Source organism: Aotus nancymaae, unplaced genomic scaffold (assembly GCF_030222135.1).
Source record: "Aotus nancymaae isolate 86718 unplaced genomic scaffold, 86718_ANA_hifiasm-v0.15.2.pri h1tg000004l, whole genome shotgun sequence".
In the NCBI taxonomy this organism is placed as follows: domain Eukaryota; kingdom Metazoa; phylum Chordata; class Mammalia; order Primates; family Aotidae; genus Aotus; species Aotus nancymaae.
In genome coordinates this window covers 56,682,262-56,697,840 of record NW_026988415.1, presented here as the reverse complement: position 1 = coordinate 56,697,840, position 15,579 = coordinate 56,682,262, and the positions used below count along the sequence as shown (strand labels likewise).

General features: G+C 37.2%; 1 pseudogene; it reads left to right on the top strand.

Moving 5' to 3' along the window:
• Positions 1–2,965: 2,965 nt before the first annotated feature.
• On the top strand, positions 2,966–3,714 carry LOC105725707 (catechol O-methyltransferase domain-containing protein 1-like; annotated as a pseudogene).
• Positions 3,715–15,579: the final 11,865 nt, after the last annotated feature.

The window sequence follows — 15,579 nt, the reverse complement described above, 5'->3', positions numbered from 1 at the left end:
TTTGTGTTAATTCCATGTATCCTATGCAATTTTTATTTAATCCTGAATAAAACGCCATGTTGCTGTTTAGATAGCTGGAGACCAAAAAATAGTGGAAGAGTGTTTAGTTGTACACCATATAAAAGTAGCAAAGGCAGATTTGGGACAACTTTCACTTATTTGAGTTCCAACTACATTTAGTTTGTGTTTTTTAACAAAGTATGATTACAACAAATGTCCTTCAAACACCTTTTAGTCATAATCTCAAAATTGATTAAAGAATTTATGAACATATTAATATAGAATTCAAATACAAATAAAAGGGTTTCTTAATTTTTCTTCAGCCAGTGTAGTAACTTACCAATAAAAAAAGGTGAAACAAACAAAATCTAGGGAACCGTGTGTTTACTTCCTAAAAGTGTTGCCTGCTTGACAGGATATAGGAAGTGTTTCGGCACTGCAGAACTATAGAGTGATATTATTTCCTTACAAATAGATTAGCTAAAGAACAATGATCTTAAACAGATGATTCAAATTGAGAGAAGTACCTAAAATTTGAGAAGAAAGACATGCAGTGTCTTGTTTAATACATGATAATAATAATGTAGCCTATTAGAAAAAAAAAAATTACCCATATAGCTTCCCTGCTGTAATTTCTACATTCTCGTTGTAAGGATTTGCAATTAAACTTAATTAGATTACTTTGTTTTCCCATGCAGTTTTAAATTAATGTGGTAATTAGCCATATTTAATTTTGAGCTGTGTTTTCACCATTCGCAGATGCGCTTTTAGCAAACATCCAAAGCATATGCTTTTCCAGTTGGTAATAAGTCATGGTGCTCTTGGAAAATCTTACTTTTATTAGGGTTTCTGTTTCCTAATTGTTGGAGCAGTTCTACAAAACCTTTTGTACTTGTAAATATCACTTGTACATATTTGTAGCTGAGATTAAAAGATAAAGAAACTCCCAGCTGCTAGAAACAGAGCCAGAAAAGGAAATTAAGGCAAATACCATAGTTGTCCTGATGGATCTTAGACCAATGGCAAAGGGCCTGGTTTTCAATATTTAGAAACAATGCAAATGCATGGCTTCAGGCCTGCCCAATGCAGAATGTTGGTCCTGGGAATTTGAATTAAACCAGGACTTTTGATTTTTATTCAATCATTGAAAAAAGATCGGAAAATTCCTATTCATAAGCAATTCTTGGGTTCTCAGGTAGAAAGAAAAAAATACATCTTATGAGAAATTGAAAGTGTAAGGCTGTCCTAGGTGCAAGCTCTAAATTACTGCTACTCATTTAGTGCAATAATCTCAAGTTTAGACATTAACAATGAAGAGAAAATCTGTCCCATGCAGGTAAAACCAGTGAAAATATAATGGGAAAAATCTTCTCTAGAAAAACTATTATATACGGGTTTTTATCGGGGAATAAAGAAGATTACGTTCACTGAAGAAGACCTCAATAAAAATGTTATGTGTCATTTGAGGATATAAATAATAAGACAAAAATTTCAGCAAAAGAAACAAACATGAGGATTTATTTTCTAGTTATAAGAAGTAATAAAATAGTATAAAAGAGATCATAAAGTTCACATGTTTATAATGAATCATAAATAGAATGCTTCACGCAAGAAAAAAAGCAAAGAAAAAAGGACGCTATGACGTTGACATGTAATCGACGATTAATTAAACAGATACCTATTACTTGTTCAAAAACAAACAGAGATTCTCAGATTTAATGTAATAAAAAAACAAAAATTGTGAACTTCTGGTTGTGTTTATGAAAGAGCAAAGTTTAAAGTAAAAGAATCAAAATGATATGTTATAAAAACACTAAGCAAACAAAAGTTGTACAGCTAAATTAATATAGACAAAGTAAACTTTAGGTCAAAAAATGTTACAGAAATTAAGACACAGGTGTCTTAATGATGAAAGGATCTATTGAAAAGGATATTAAAACAATTCTAAATGTTTATGTACCTCATAATTTAAGCTCAAAATATGTAAAGCAAAACTTGACACAACTGAAAATAGAAACAGGCGAATTTACAATCACAGTAGGAGGCTTTCACACGCAGTAACTGATCAAAAGAAGTAGAACAAAAAATTGTAAACAATACAAAGATTTGAACTTAATTCCATATAAAGAACTCTACACTAAACATATGCCAGGTAGATATTTCCTTGAAGTACACATGGAACATTTTCCAAGATATATAATACTTGACATTTAAAGTAACTCTTAATGCGTGTCAGAGAATTAAAGTCATAGAAATTATTGTCTTTGACCACAGTAAAATAAATCTAGAAATCAATAATATAAAGAAAAGTTTTAAGAATGATCACTTTTTGAAAATTAAACAACACATATTTAAATAACCCATGGATCAAAAAACCAATCACAACATGAACTAAAATATAATTTTAAGTGAATGAAAATTAAAATAAGACATATAAAAAACATGTGGAACACAGTTATAAAAGAATTGTAGACAAATGTATAGCCTTAAGTTACAATATAAAAATTAAAACCAGACATGGTGGTATATGCCTGTAATTCCAGCTAGTTAGAAGGCTGAGGCAAGAGGATTGCTTAAGCTCAGGACTTCAGGCCAAAGTGTGCAACGTAGTGAGACACCATCTCTAAATATGAAATAACATAAAGTAAAATATTTTAAATAAATGATCTAAGCTTCCTTTCTAAGATCATAAGCAATTAACAGCAAATTAAAATGCAACGAAGTAGAAAGAAAAAAATAATAAATTTAGAAGCAAAAATAAATAAAATAGAAAGAATATACACTAGAAAAAATAGCAAAACCAAATATTTATTTTTTGAAAGATTAAAAAGGATTAAACCTCTTACAACACTCATCAAAAAAAGAGAAAAAAATAAATTAGCAGTATCAAATTTTAAAAGGACATCATTAAAAATTTTCTAGACATTGGACCTGCCACCGCCTCCCTCAGCCTCCTGCCCGCGCCATGACCCAGCGGGTGCCCCGGCTCTCCGTGCCCGCCACACTGGCCCTGGGCTCAGCCACGCTGGGCGCTGCCTTCGCGGTGGCCCTCATGGCGAGGCCTGAGAGAGCTGCGCCTGCTTCCCCACGAGGACAGCCGCCAGTGGCAGTATCTCCCATGCGGGAGCACCCAGCGCTGCGGAGCCTGAGGGTGCTGACCCTGGAGCAGTCGCAGAGGGATTCCATGATGACCTGCGAGCAGGCCCAGCTCCTGGCCAACCTGGCGTGGCTCATCCAGGCTAAGAAGGCGCTGGATTTGGGCACCTTCACGGGCTACTCCGCCCTGATGCTGTCCCTGGCTCTGCCCGCAGATGGGTGCGTGGTGACCTGCGAGGTGGACACGCAGCCCCCGGAGCTGGGGCGGCCCCCGTGGAGGCAGGCTGAGGCGGAGCCCAAGATCGATCTCTGGCTGAAGCCCGCACTGGAGACCCTGGACGAACAGCGGGCAAGGCCGGCACCTTCGACGTGACCGTGGCGGACGCGGACAAGAAGAACTGCGATGCCTACTACGAGCGCTGCCTGCAGCTGCTGCGGCCAGGAGGCATCCTCGCCGTCCTTAGAGTCCTGTGAAGCGGAAAGGTGCTGCAACCTCCGCAGGGGGACATGGCCGCCGAATGTGTGCGGAACCTAAAGGAACACATCCGGCGGGAAGTCAGGGTCTACATCAGTCTCCTGCCCCTGGGCGATGGCCTCACCTTGTCTTTCAAGATCTAGGGCTGGCCCCTAGTGAGTGGGCTCGAGGAGGGGTTGCCTGGGAACCCCAGGAATTGACTCTGAGTTTTAAATTCGACAATAAACTGGGGCTGGGACCTCCTGAAAAAAAAATTTCTAGACATTTCAAAAAATAAATATTACGAACAGCTTCTTGTTAGCAAAACTGACAATTTTAAATAAATTCACAAATTCATACACTTTTTGAAAATTCACCTTAAAAGAACATGAAGTAGAGAAACCTGAATAGTTTTGTGCATATTAAATAATTAAATTTTTACAAATAAATTTATTCTACAAAGAAAGATGCACACACAAATGACTTACTGGTGTAATCTTCCAAATATTTAATTCAAAAAATAATAAAATTTACCCAACTCTTCCAGAATGTAGAAAAATACGGAACATTTCTCACCTGATTTTATAAGGTCAGAATAACTTTGAGGTAAATGTCTGATGAAGACATAAAAAAATTACAGACAAATATCTCTCATCAATATAGATACAAAACACCAAAGGCAAATATTGATAAATTAAATCTAGGATATATAAAACTGATTTGATTATAACTACCATAATGTGGTTTGATTTAATATTAGAAAATAAATTAATATAACTTACTATATTAACAGAATAAATGATAAAAGTAATATGATCACCTCAACAGCTGTGGGAAGAGCATTTAAAAAATCCAAAATTTATTTGTTATTTAAAAAATCTCATAAAAGTGGTTATAAAAAATCAATTATTTAAAAGTATCCTTTAAAAAGTTATTAGCAATATTTTGTATGATTATGGAATATTGTATAGTCATTTCCTGAATTCACAGACAAGACAAAGCTCTGCACTACTACATGTTATTTCCAGCAATATACTGCAAGTCCTTTCCAGTGCAATAAGATGAAAAGTTTCACTTATCTAGATGACATGATTCTATGTATCAAAAACCTAAAACAATCCACAAAGTAAATAGTAGAATTAATAAGGAAATTCAGCCATGATCCATGATATAAGGTACATATATAAAAGTACATTGTAAGTATATTTTCAATAAACAATTTGAAATTAAAATATTAAAATTATCATTATGATAGCATTAAAAGTATCAAATGCCTAGGAATAAATATAAACAAACACATCTAATATATTTAAATTGAAAACAATAAAACACTGCTGAGAGTGATTAAAGAGAACCTGAGCCAATGAAGGAATATAGCAAATTCATGAGACAATATTTCTATCATAAAAATTCTTATTTTGAGTTATAGATTCAATGTAATTTTAATTAAATTCAACAAAGTTTTTATGCTTGTGTGAGCATAAATTGAAAATCTGATTCTAAAATCTATGTGAAAAAGAATAAAATGCAAGGAATTATACTAATGGGTGCAGTAGTACTTCTTTATCTGCAGGGAATATGTTTTATTACACAAAATGGTTGCCTGAAATTATGGCTAATACCAAGCCCTATGTGTACTATTTTCTCCTATACATATAAACCTATGATAACATTTATTTTATAAATTAAGCATAATAAGATGTTAATAACAATATGATAATAAAATAGAACAATTATAAAAATTTCTGTAATAAAAGTATGTGAATTTGTTCTCTCTCTCTCTCTCTCTCTCGCTCGCTCTGTCTCAGTATCTTATTTTACTGAAACACAGGTAACTGAAACCATGAGAATCAAAATTGTGGATAAGGAGAAACTATAGTATTGTATTAGTTTGCTTAGGATGCCATAACTAAACACTAGAGATTGGGTGGTTTACACAAAAGAAATTTATTATCTCAAAGTCTAGGATCCAGATGCTGGCAGGGTTAGTTTCTGATAAGGCATTTCTTCCTGGCTTACAGACAGTTGCCTTCTAACTGTGTTCTTACACTTTATTTCCTCTGTGCATAAGTATACACAGAGAGACAGAAACACAGAAAGCACGCTTTCTGATGTTTCTTCCTCTTCTTGTAAGGACACTAGTAGTATTAGATTAGGATTCCATGCTTAAGACCCACTTAGTCATAAATAACTCCTTTAAAGCTCTACCTCCAAATAGAGTCACGTTTGAGTTTAGGACTTCAACATATAAATTGGGAAGAAAAACAATTCAGTCCATATTAGATATCAAGATATATAACGTTCATAAATATAAGTGTATTACTGGCAAAAGAAAGAAAAAGAAGACCAATGAAGAAGAATAGAGTTGAGAATCAAACCAACAGATATATAGACATCTTAGTTACAAGAAAGAATCCATGAAATTAAGTAAAGGATAGTTATTAATACACGGTGTCAAGTCAATTGGATGTTGATACTGATGTTGATACTGTAAATGAAAAAAAAAATATCCTTAACATCTGCATTAGTCCATTTTTCCATTGGAAAAATGCAAATTAAAATTATAAAATGCCACTATTCTTTCACCACAAAACTAATATTTTTTAAAAAATATGTTCTATAAAGTTTTAAAAAGACTGTGTAGACACTCAAACTTTCATATATTGTCCATGGGAGTGTCAAGTGTTATAATCTCCTTTGAAATCTATTGGTAGCATGTATTAAATATCAATATAAATACATATCATCATACAAAAATTCCACATTACCCAATGGAAATTTTTATTTCTAGCTACTAAAATAACTTACAAAAATATTAAGGCAGAGTTTGTAAACAGCTGAAAAGTTGGAAAACTCAAACTTTCATCAATAGAATGAATAAATACATTTTTATGTATTTATACAATGGGATGCAAAAACTGCAATAGAAAAATTGGCCAGGCAAAGTGGTTCACATTTGTAATCTCAACACTTTGGGAGATTGAGGCAGAGAATCACTTCAGCCCAGATGTTAGAGACCAGCCTGGTCAAAACACTGAGACCCTGTCTCTACAAAGAGTTAAAAAATAAAAAATTTAGCCAGGCATGGTGGTATACACCTGTGGTCCCAGCTACTCAGAAGGCTGAGGCAAAAAGATTGCTTGAGCCCAGGAGGTTGAGGCTGTAGTGAGCTGTGATCACACCACTGCAAATATGTATATATTATATGTAATAATATATACATCTAAATATGTATATATTTATGTATATATTATATACACATACTATTATATATATAGACTATTATACATACTATTATATATATTATATAATCTATTATATAGTCAATATACATGTTACATATATATTACATATATAGACACACACTATTATATATAGTCAATCAAGGAAAATGACTGAGACATGTCTCAATCATTTTAGGAGGTTTATTTGCCAAAGTTAAGCACCTGTTTCTGAGAGAAAGTTATGTGTCTTTTTCCAAAGATGATTTTGAGGGCTTCAATATTTAAAGGAAAAAGGGTGTGATATTGAGAAATACAGAGTTTTCGTGTGGGGCTAGGTAGGAAGGAACAGTCCTTCATGCCTTTGACAGGCTCAATGAATCTGCATTTTTACAAAAGATAAAGTAGACAATAGGGCAAAGGAAACAATCAGATATCCATTTATTTCCTGTGGGCAGAAGGATTAATTTGAGTTCTGACCTATGTCCCTGTACCTGTGAAGAGAGCTTATCACACAACCATGGTGAAATTTAACAGAAATGCTTCAGGATAAAGATCTTGAGGCCCAAAAGGAATTTCCTTTCAGGCAAAATATCAGGGAGGTATGTAGCTTTTCATTTTTGTATCCATCTTATTTAGGAACCAAAATGGGAGGCAGGGTTGCATATATTATCTATCTATCTGTCTATCTATCTATCTATCTATCTATCTATCTATCTATCATCTATCTATCTATCATCTATCTATCTATCATCTATCTATCTATCTATCATCTATCTATCTATCATCTATCTATCTATCAAAGAGACAAGGCCTAACATAAATTCAATTTTACCTCACAAAAAAGAGAAGAGAGAGGAATGTGCAGAAACAATAAACAATATTTAGAAAAATAACCGCTGGCAGTTTGCCAAAAACTGGCAAGGGCTATCAAGCCAGAGGCTGAAGAAGTCTTACAAAGGAGGATAATGAAATAGTAAAAATTTAAAAAAGAGAAAGTATTAAAAGTACCTGGGAAAAATAGGTAAATTACTTTTACAAAAACAAAATAGGACTGATATATATTAATGTGTTATAAAATAATTTAACATTGGAAAATAATTTATTAAATACTAGGAAAATAGTCAAAACATAAATTTTGCCCTTGGCTCTGCCTCTGAAAAGTTACATGAGCAGCACTCAGTTTTCTCACCTATAAATGGAAATCCAATATTTCATTTTTTAAACATATGTAAGTGCAAGAGAAGAAAGACACTGTTGGAGAGTAATTTGTTTTTGAATGACAGGGAAGGGAAATTAGGATTTTTTGTGACCAAAATGTTAATAAGTGTAGAAAGTGTGATGCAGCTGCTAAATAAACAAATAAACACACAAACTATTAGACTTTATTAAAAGAAATAGGGACTAAATAAAAGGAGGTGATAGTTTTAATAGATCCTCTCTTGGTTTGAGCACATCAGCCACTTCCAGTTCTGAGTAGTACTTGTTACTAAGAACGTGGCAGATGTGGAGAGGGCATTATGGAAAGCAGCATAAAGTAGGATTTCAAAATTACGTCAAAGTAGGAATTAAGATGACTTCGAATTTTTACCTTGGAGAAGAGTATATTCAGGGTGGGAATGGGTTTATGATACAATTATCATTTATGAAGATCAAATCAGTAATTATTTTGCATTATTTTAGAAAACAGAATAAAATGGAAGTTTTAAGAAGGCAGATACAGATAGCTTGAGTTCAAAGCTTAATGACCTTCTTTAATCACTATGTGACCTAAGATGTACTAGTCAGGATTCTCCAGAGAAACATAATAAATAGGGTAATTATGTAGGCTGACAAGTCCAAACTCTACAGAGCCGATATTTCCATTCCAGTCTGACAATCTGAAACTGTTGTAGAATCAAGAATAGTTGATATCCCAGTCTGAAAATCTTCAGGCAGGAGAATTTCTGTTATTTAGGAGAGAATCAGCCTTCTGTTCTATTCAGGCCTTTAACAAACTGAATGACACCCACCTATGTCGTAAAGAGCAATCTGCTTTACCCAGTCCACTGATTTAAATGTTGATTTCATCCAAAAACACCCTTATATAAACATACAGAATAATGTTCAATCAAATATTTGGGCACCTAATGGCCCAGCCACGTTAACACACAAAATTAACTGTCGCATGAAGCAAGTTATTAAACTTCTCTCTGCCTTTGTTTCTTCATCTGCAAAATGGAGCTATTAATAGTGCCTAGCTCACTGGCTCATTGCAAGAATGAAATGTAAAAACTTTCAATAAATATTAGGTAGCATTGTTTCTAATGCTCAATATACAAAGTTGTCAAATGAGTATAATAATTTGTTATAATATGATAAAAGACTATGAGTCAGAAGCACGCTATATTTTGACTCAATTCCAAAGTATAAGAGCAGAAAATCAAATCTTATCCTTACTTTACAATATCTTTACATATAGCAACCTAAGAATATTTTTTTTAATTGCATTTTAGGTTTTGGGGTACATGTGAAGAACATGCAAAATTGTTGCATAGGTACACACGTGGCAGTGTGATTTGCTGCCTTCCTCCCCTTCACCTATATTTGGCATTTCTCCCCATGCTATCTCTCCCCAACTCCCCACCCACTGCTGTCCCTCCCCTATTTTCCCCCAACAGACCTCAGTGTGTGATGCTCCCCTCTCTGTGTTCTTGTGTTCTCATTGTTCAACACCCACCTATGAGTGAGAAAATGCTGTGTTTGATTTTGTGTTCTTGTGTCAGTTTGCTGAGAATGATGGTTTCCCTGACAATTGGTAATATATTTTAACAGTATTTTTAGTAGTTTATTAAATTACATTTGATAAAGTTCTAGAGAAACTTTAGTTTGTATTTTACTACAAAGTAGTCAAAATTAGATTACTTTAGTATAATTATAGAAAATTATGTTTAAAGTAAGATCAAGCAAACTATTTTGAATTACTTAGAGGGCTGGATTTTAGAATAACTTTATATAAATATATTTTTATCACATCATAGTACATAGAAAAATGCTAAATAATAAAAATATCAAAAAGTTGTCCCATCAGGTTTCCTTGAAGGGAGAGGTAAAAGTCATTTGTAATTACCAGTAGACTTTCAAAATTCTAAAAAAAAAAAAAAAAAAAAAAAAAAAGGCAGTTCTCCTCACTAAGTTGAAAGCTTTTTATTTGCTATTTTCTGATAATTGCTTAATAAAAATTTGCATCATAACAAGTACAAAGATAAAATTTATCCTGGCTAAACATGGTTTGTAGTACTTTTGTTTGTTTGTTTTTTGAGACAGTGCCTTGCCCTGTCACCCAGGCTGGAGTGCAGTGACACCATCTTGGCTCATTGTAACCTCCGCCTTCCTGGTTCATGCAATTCTCCTGCCTCAGCTTCCCATGTAGCTAGGATTACAGGCGTGTGCCACCACATCTGGCAAGTTTTGTATTTTTTAGTAGAGACAGGATTTCACTATATTAGCCAGGCTAGTCTGGAACTCCTGGCCCCAAGTTATCAGCCTGCCTTGGCCTCCCAAAGTGCTGGGATTACAGGCATAAGCCACCATGCCTAGCCATGTAATATTTTTAATTGCTAAAGTATATTAATGTTAATTTAATGAAGAAATGAATTGTTTTTTGTACTCAAAGTGTCACTCTTCCAAGTACATCACCCAGAGTGAGAATTTGCAGCACTTATTCATTCAGTTATCTTCTTTCATTTAAAATACCTATTTCCATATTAATATTTTATTGCATTGATTGTGACAGTTTAATGCTATACTGTACAGATGTCATCTCAGAAAGTGTAAACACTGAATGAATTAAATGCAGAAGAAGGCCTCATTCTGTCCAAATTGAAGCATATCACAAGTCTTGACTATATTTATGTCAGATTTTCACCTCATACCAAACAGTTTATCTTTAGAAGTTCAGGAAAACACAGCCATTCTCCACTTCGAGAATATTTTCTGATTTATCCCTGACATAAGTGTAAATCTGATATTTTTCCCTTTTTGTAAAGCAAAAATTGAAATCTATGCATACCTGCTCACTTACAATTGACATGCCCCATCTCTACCCAATAAAAGCGGGCTGTAAAAGAATATAAGACTTCTAATAACTGGAGGATTTTGTTTTGTTTCGTTTCTACTACCATATTATGTATCAAGATGGTGTTAACACACATGTTAGAAAGCAGTGTCCCAGTAGTCCCATAAAATCTGAGACTTTAAAATTTAAGAGGGTAATAGTAGCTCTCATGCTACTATAAAGTCTTGTTCATATGAAGAAGATGCTCATAGACGTGTACGACAGTTTATTTACTTTTAATAACCTTCAAGAAAACGTTAATTAGTGTTTAGAAACTAGCAGGACTACCATACAAGTGTACTGAGGTTTTTGGCGCTACCTTAATGGCTTCTATTCAGGGAAGAAAGAGGTTTCCCTTCCTTTTCCTTCTCTTATCTGAATTTTAATCATATTTGCTCTGTTTTTTTTTTTTTTTTTTCCTTGTTTGTATATAATGCTAGTGAGGGACTGTGTTACAGAAGCTTCTCTTCCTGGGTCCGAGAGGGGCATGGCTAGCAGTTACAAGGAATAACCAGGGATGCAGGCATCCCTGTGTTCAATTTCAGATCGGTGCTACTCTTCCCAAGGCAAAATCACCCTTAAAGTGTATTCTGGATAACTGGGACCAATTTGACCCACGATCTTTGAAGAAGCGGCAGCTCATTTTTCTCTGCCAAACAGCATGGCAGCAATATGCTCTGCCAAATGGAGAAACCTGGCCTTCTAAGGGAAGTATAAATTATAACACCCTTCTACAATTAGAACTGTTCTGTGAGAGGGAAGGTAAATGAATTGAGGTTCCCTATGTGCAAGTTTTCTTTTCCCTAAGGAATAACACTCAGCTATGTAAAGCTTGTAAACTATGCCCTACTGGCCCCTCCTCAGGACTACCTCCATATTTAGGACTCCCTGTGGCTCCTCCCTCCATACTGATCAGGTCTCCTCAGCTCCCATAACCCAAGAAGAGTCAGGGAAGGCTATAAATGGCCAAGGCACCTCAGGCTACTAGGATGCCCCAACTCTGCCCCCTACAGGCAGTAGGAGGAGAATTTGGCCCAACCAAAGTACATACTCCCTTTTCACTTTCTGACTTAAAGCAAATCAAGGGTGACCTAGGACAATTTTCAGATGACCTGGACAAGTACATAGATGTTCTGCAGGGCCTGAGTCAGTCCTTCTAATTAGATTGGAAAGATATCATGTTATTGCTTAGTCAGACACTAATCAGCAATGAGAGAGAGCCTGCTCTAGCAGCGGCTGAAGAGTTTGGGGACATCTGGTACCTTAGTCAAGTACATGACCACATAACGCCAGAGAAGGATAGATTCCCTACAGGTAGACAAGCAGTTCTTAGCATGGACCCTCACTGGGATCCTGACTCAACAGGGGAAATGGAGCCATAGGCACCTACTCACCTGCATACTTGAGGGATTAAGGCAAACTAGGAAAAAAACTCATGAAATATACAATGTTAGCCACCATAACTCAGGGAAAGGAAGAAAACCCAGCAGCCTTCCTTGAGTAATTATGGGAGGTCTTAAGAAAGTATACTCCACTGTCACCAGATTCCATCGAGGGTCAGCTAATCCTAAGAGACAAATTCATTATGCAATCAGTAACAGACATTAGGAGGAAACTCCAGAAGCAGGAGCTTCTGGCAGGAACAGAGTCTAGAATCATTACTAAATCTAGCAAGCCTGGTGTTCTGTAATAGAGACCAGGAGGAACAGGCTGAAAGGGAGAGGAGGGACAAGAGAAAGGCCGCAACCCTAGTCATGGCCTTCAGGCAAGCAGACCCAAGGGGCTCAGAAAAGGGAAAGGCTTGGTTTAGCTGCCAGTCTGACAGAGCTTGCTAACACTGTGGCATATGGGACACTTTAAGAAAGATTGTCATCAGAGGAACGGACCACCTCCTTGTCCTTGCCCACTGTGCCAAGGGGATCACTGGAAGGCACACTGTCCCAGGGGAGGAAGTTTCCCAGAGCCTGATGTGGCTAACCAGATGACCCAACAGCAGGACTGAGGGTGCCCGGGGCAAGCACCAGCACAAGCCATCACACTCAATGAGCCCCTGGTAAAGCTAACCAGAGGGCCAGGAGTCGATCTCCTCCTGGACACTGGTTTGGCCTTCTCAGTTTTGCTTTCCTGTCCTGGACATTGTCCTCCAAGTCTGTAACTGTCCGAGGAGTCCTAGAATAAGCAGTCTCCCGATATTTCTTCCAGCCCCTAAGCTGTAACTGAGGAGACATACTCTTCTCCCATGCATTCCTCATTATGCCAGAAAGTCCCACTCCCTTACTAGGGTGGGACCTGTCCATCAGAGCAGGAACCATTATCTATATAAACATCGTCAGGGAGGAAATCTCTCTCTGCTGCCCATTATTTAAAGAAAGGATTAATCCTGAGGTTTGGGCAATGGATGGACAATTTGGGAAGGCAAATAATGCCTGCCCAATTCAAATAAGGCTAAAGGATCCCACCCCTTTTCCTTACCAAAGACAGTACCCCTAAGACCGAAGACAAAAAGGGGCTACAGGATATTGTAAGGAACATAAAAGCTCAGGGACTAATGAGGTCCTGTAACTGCCCTTGTAATACTCCAATTTTAGGAGTACAAAAACCTAATGAGCAATGGATGCTAGTGCAAGATCTCAGGCTTATTAATGAAGCTGTGATCCCTTTACACCCAGCTGTACACAACCCATACACCTTGCTCTCTCAAATACCAGGAGAGGCAAAATGGTTTACAGTCCTGGACTTTAAGGACACCTTTTTCTGTGTTCCATTACATTCTGACTCCCAGTTTCTGTTCGCCTTTGAACACCTTTTAAACCAGAATTCTCAGCTTACATGAACAGTGTTACCCCAGGGCCTTCGAGATAGCCCCCATATATTTGGCCAGGATCTAGCTCAGGACCTTAGTCATTCTTCACATCCAAGTACCCTGGTTCTTCAATATATGGATGACTTATTTTAACTGCTATCTCAGAAGCCCAGTGTCAGAAGGCCATCCAGGACCTCCTAAACTTTCTAGCCACCTGTGGATTAAGGTTTCAAAATCAAAATCCCAACATTGTAGGCAACAGGTAAAATACCTAGGGCTTGTCTTGTCTATTGCACTTGGGCCCTTGATGTAGAAGGTCTCCAACCCATACTGGCCTTCCCCCATCCAAAAACCTTAAAACAGTTGTGCAGACTGTTAGGAATAACTGGTTCCTGCCGATGGTGGATTCTGAGATATGGTGAAATCGCCAAACCCCTATACACTCTGATTAAGGAAACCCAAAAAGCTAACACCCATCTAATACAATGGGACCCTATAGCTGAGGCAGCCTTTCAGACCCTGAAGCAGGCACTACTGCAGGCTCCAGCTCTAAGCCTTCCTACAGGGAACAACTTCTCCCTATATGTTACAGAAAAGTCAGGAGTGGCACTGGGGGTTCTCATCAGACTTGGGGGACCACACCACAACCGGTGGCATACCTAAGTAAGGAAATTGATGCAGTAGCAAAAGGCTGGCCACACTGCTTGTGAGTCGTAGCCATGGTGGCTATACTGGTCTCAGAAGCTGTTAAATAGTGCTGGGGAAAGATCTAACTCCATGGACTTCACATGACATAGCTGGAATTCTGGCCTCTAAAGGAGGCTTATGGCTGTCTGACAACCGATTACTCAAATATCAGGCTTTAATGCTTGAAGGGCCTGTACTTCAGCTGCACACATGTGCAGCCCTCAATCCAGCTACTTTTCTTCCTGAGACAGTGGCAGACAAAGAACACAACTGTCAGCAGGTTTTAGCCCAGAACTTTGTGGCTTTAGAGGACCTCTTAGAAACTCCCCTAGCCAATCCAGACCTTAACCTATACACTGATGAAAGTTCATTTATGGAAAATGGAGTTTGAGAGGCAGGATATGCAGTAGTCAGTGACCAAACAGTGCTTGAAAGTAATTCCCTTCCTCCTGGAACTAGTGTCTAGCTGGCAGAACTAGTAGCCCTCATTCGAGCTCTCAAATTAGGAAAAGAAAAGAGAGTAAACATATACACAGATTCCAAATATGCTTACCTGCTTCTGCGTGCCCATGCTGCCACAGGGAAGGAAAGATAGTTCCTAACCTCAGCAGGAACACCCATTAAATATCATAAGAAAATTTTAGACTTATTATAAGCTGTCCAGGAACCCAAAGAGGTAGCAGTCTTACGCTGCTGAGGTCACCAGAAAGGAGATGAGAAGGAAGCAGAGGGCAATCACTGAGCTGACCTAGGGGCAAAAAGGGCAGCTAGACAAGAATTTGTAGAAGGATCTTTAATATGGGAAAGCCCTCTCCAGGGAGCTAGACCTCAATATTCATCAGAAGAGGTCAAGTGGGCAATCTCCCAGGGACATAATCTTCTTCCTGCAGGACGGCTAGCTACTGAGAAGGGAAAAGTTCCCCTACCTGCTGCAGCCAGTGGAAAGCACTTAAAACCCCACATCAAACCTTCCCTACAGGTATAAAGAATACATATCGAATGACTACATCTATATTTACAGAAAAAGGTCTCTTCAAGGCTGTCCAACAAATAATCAAAGGATGTGAAATATGCAAGAAAAATAATTCTTTGGCACAACCCAAAGTTTCTCCTGGGGAACAGTGAACTGGTCATTACCCAGGTGAGGCCTGGCAAATGGACTTTACCCATATGACTAAATATCACGCATATCAATATCTGTTAGTATGTGTAGATAGCTACA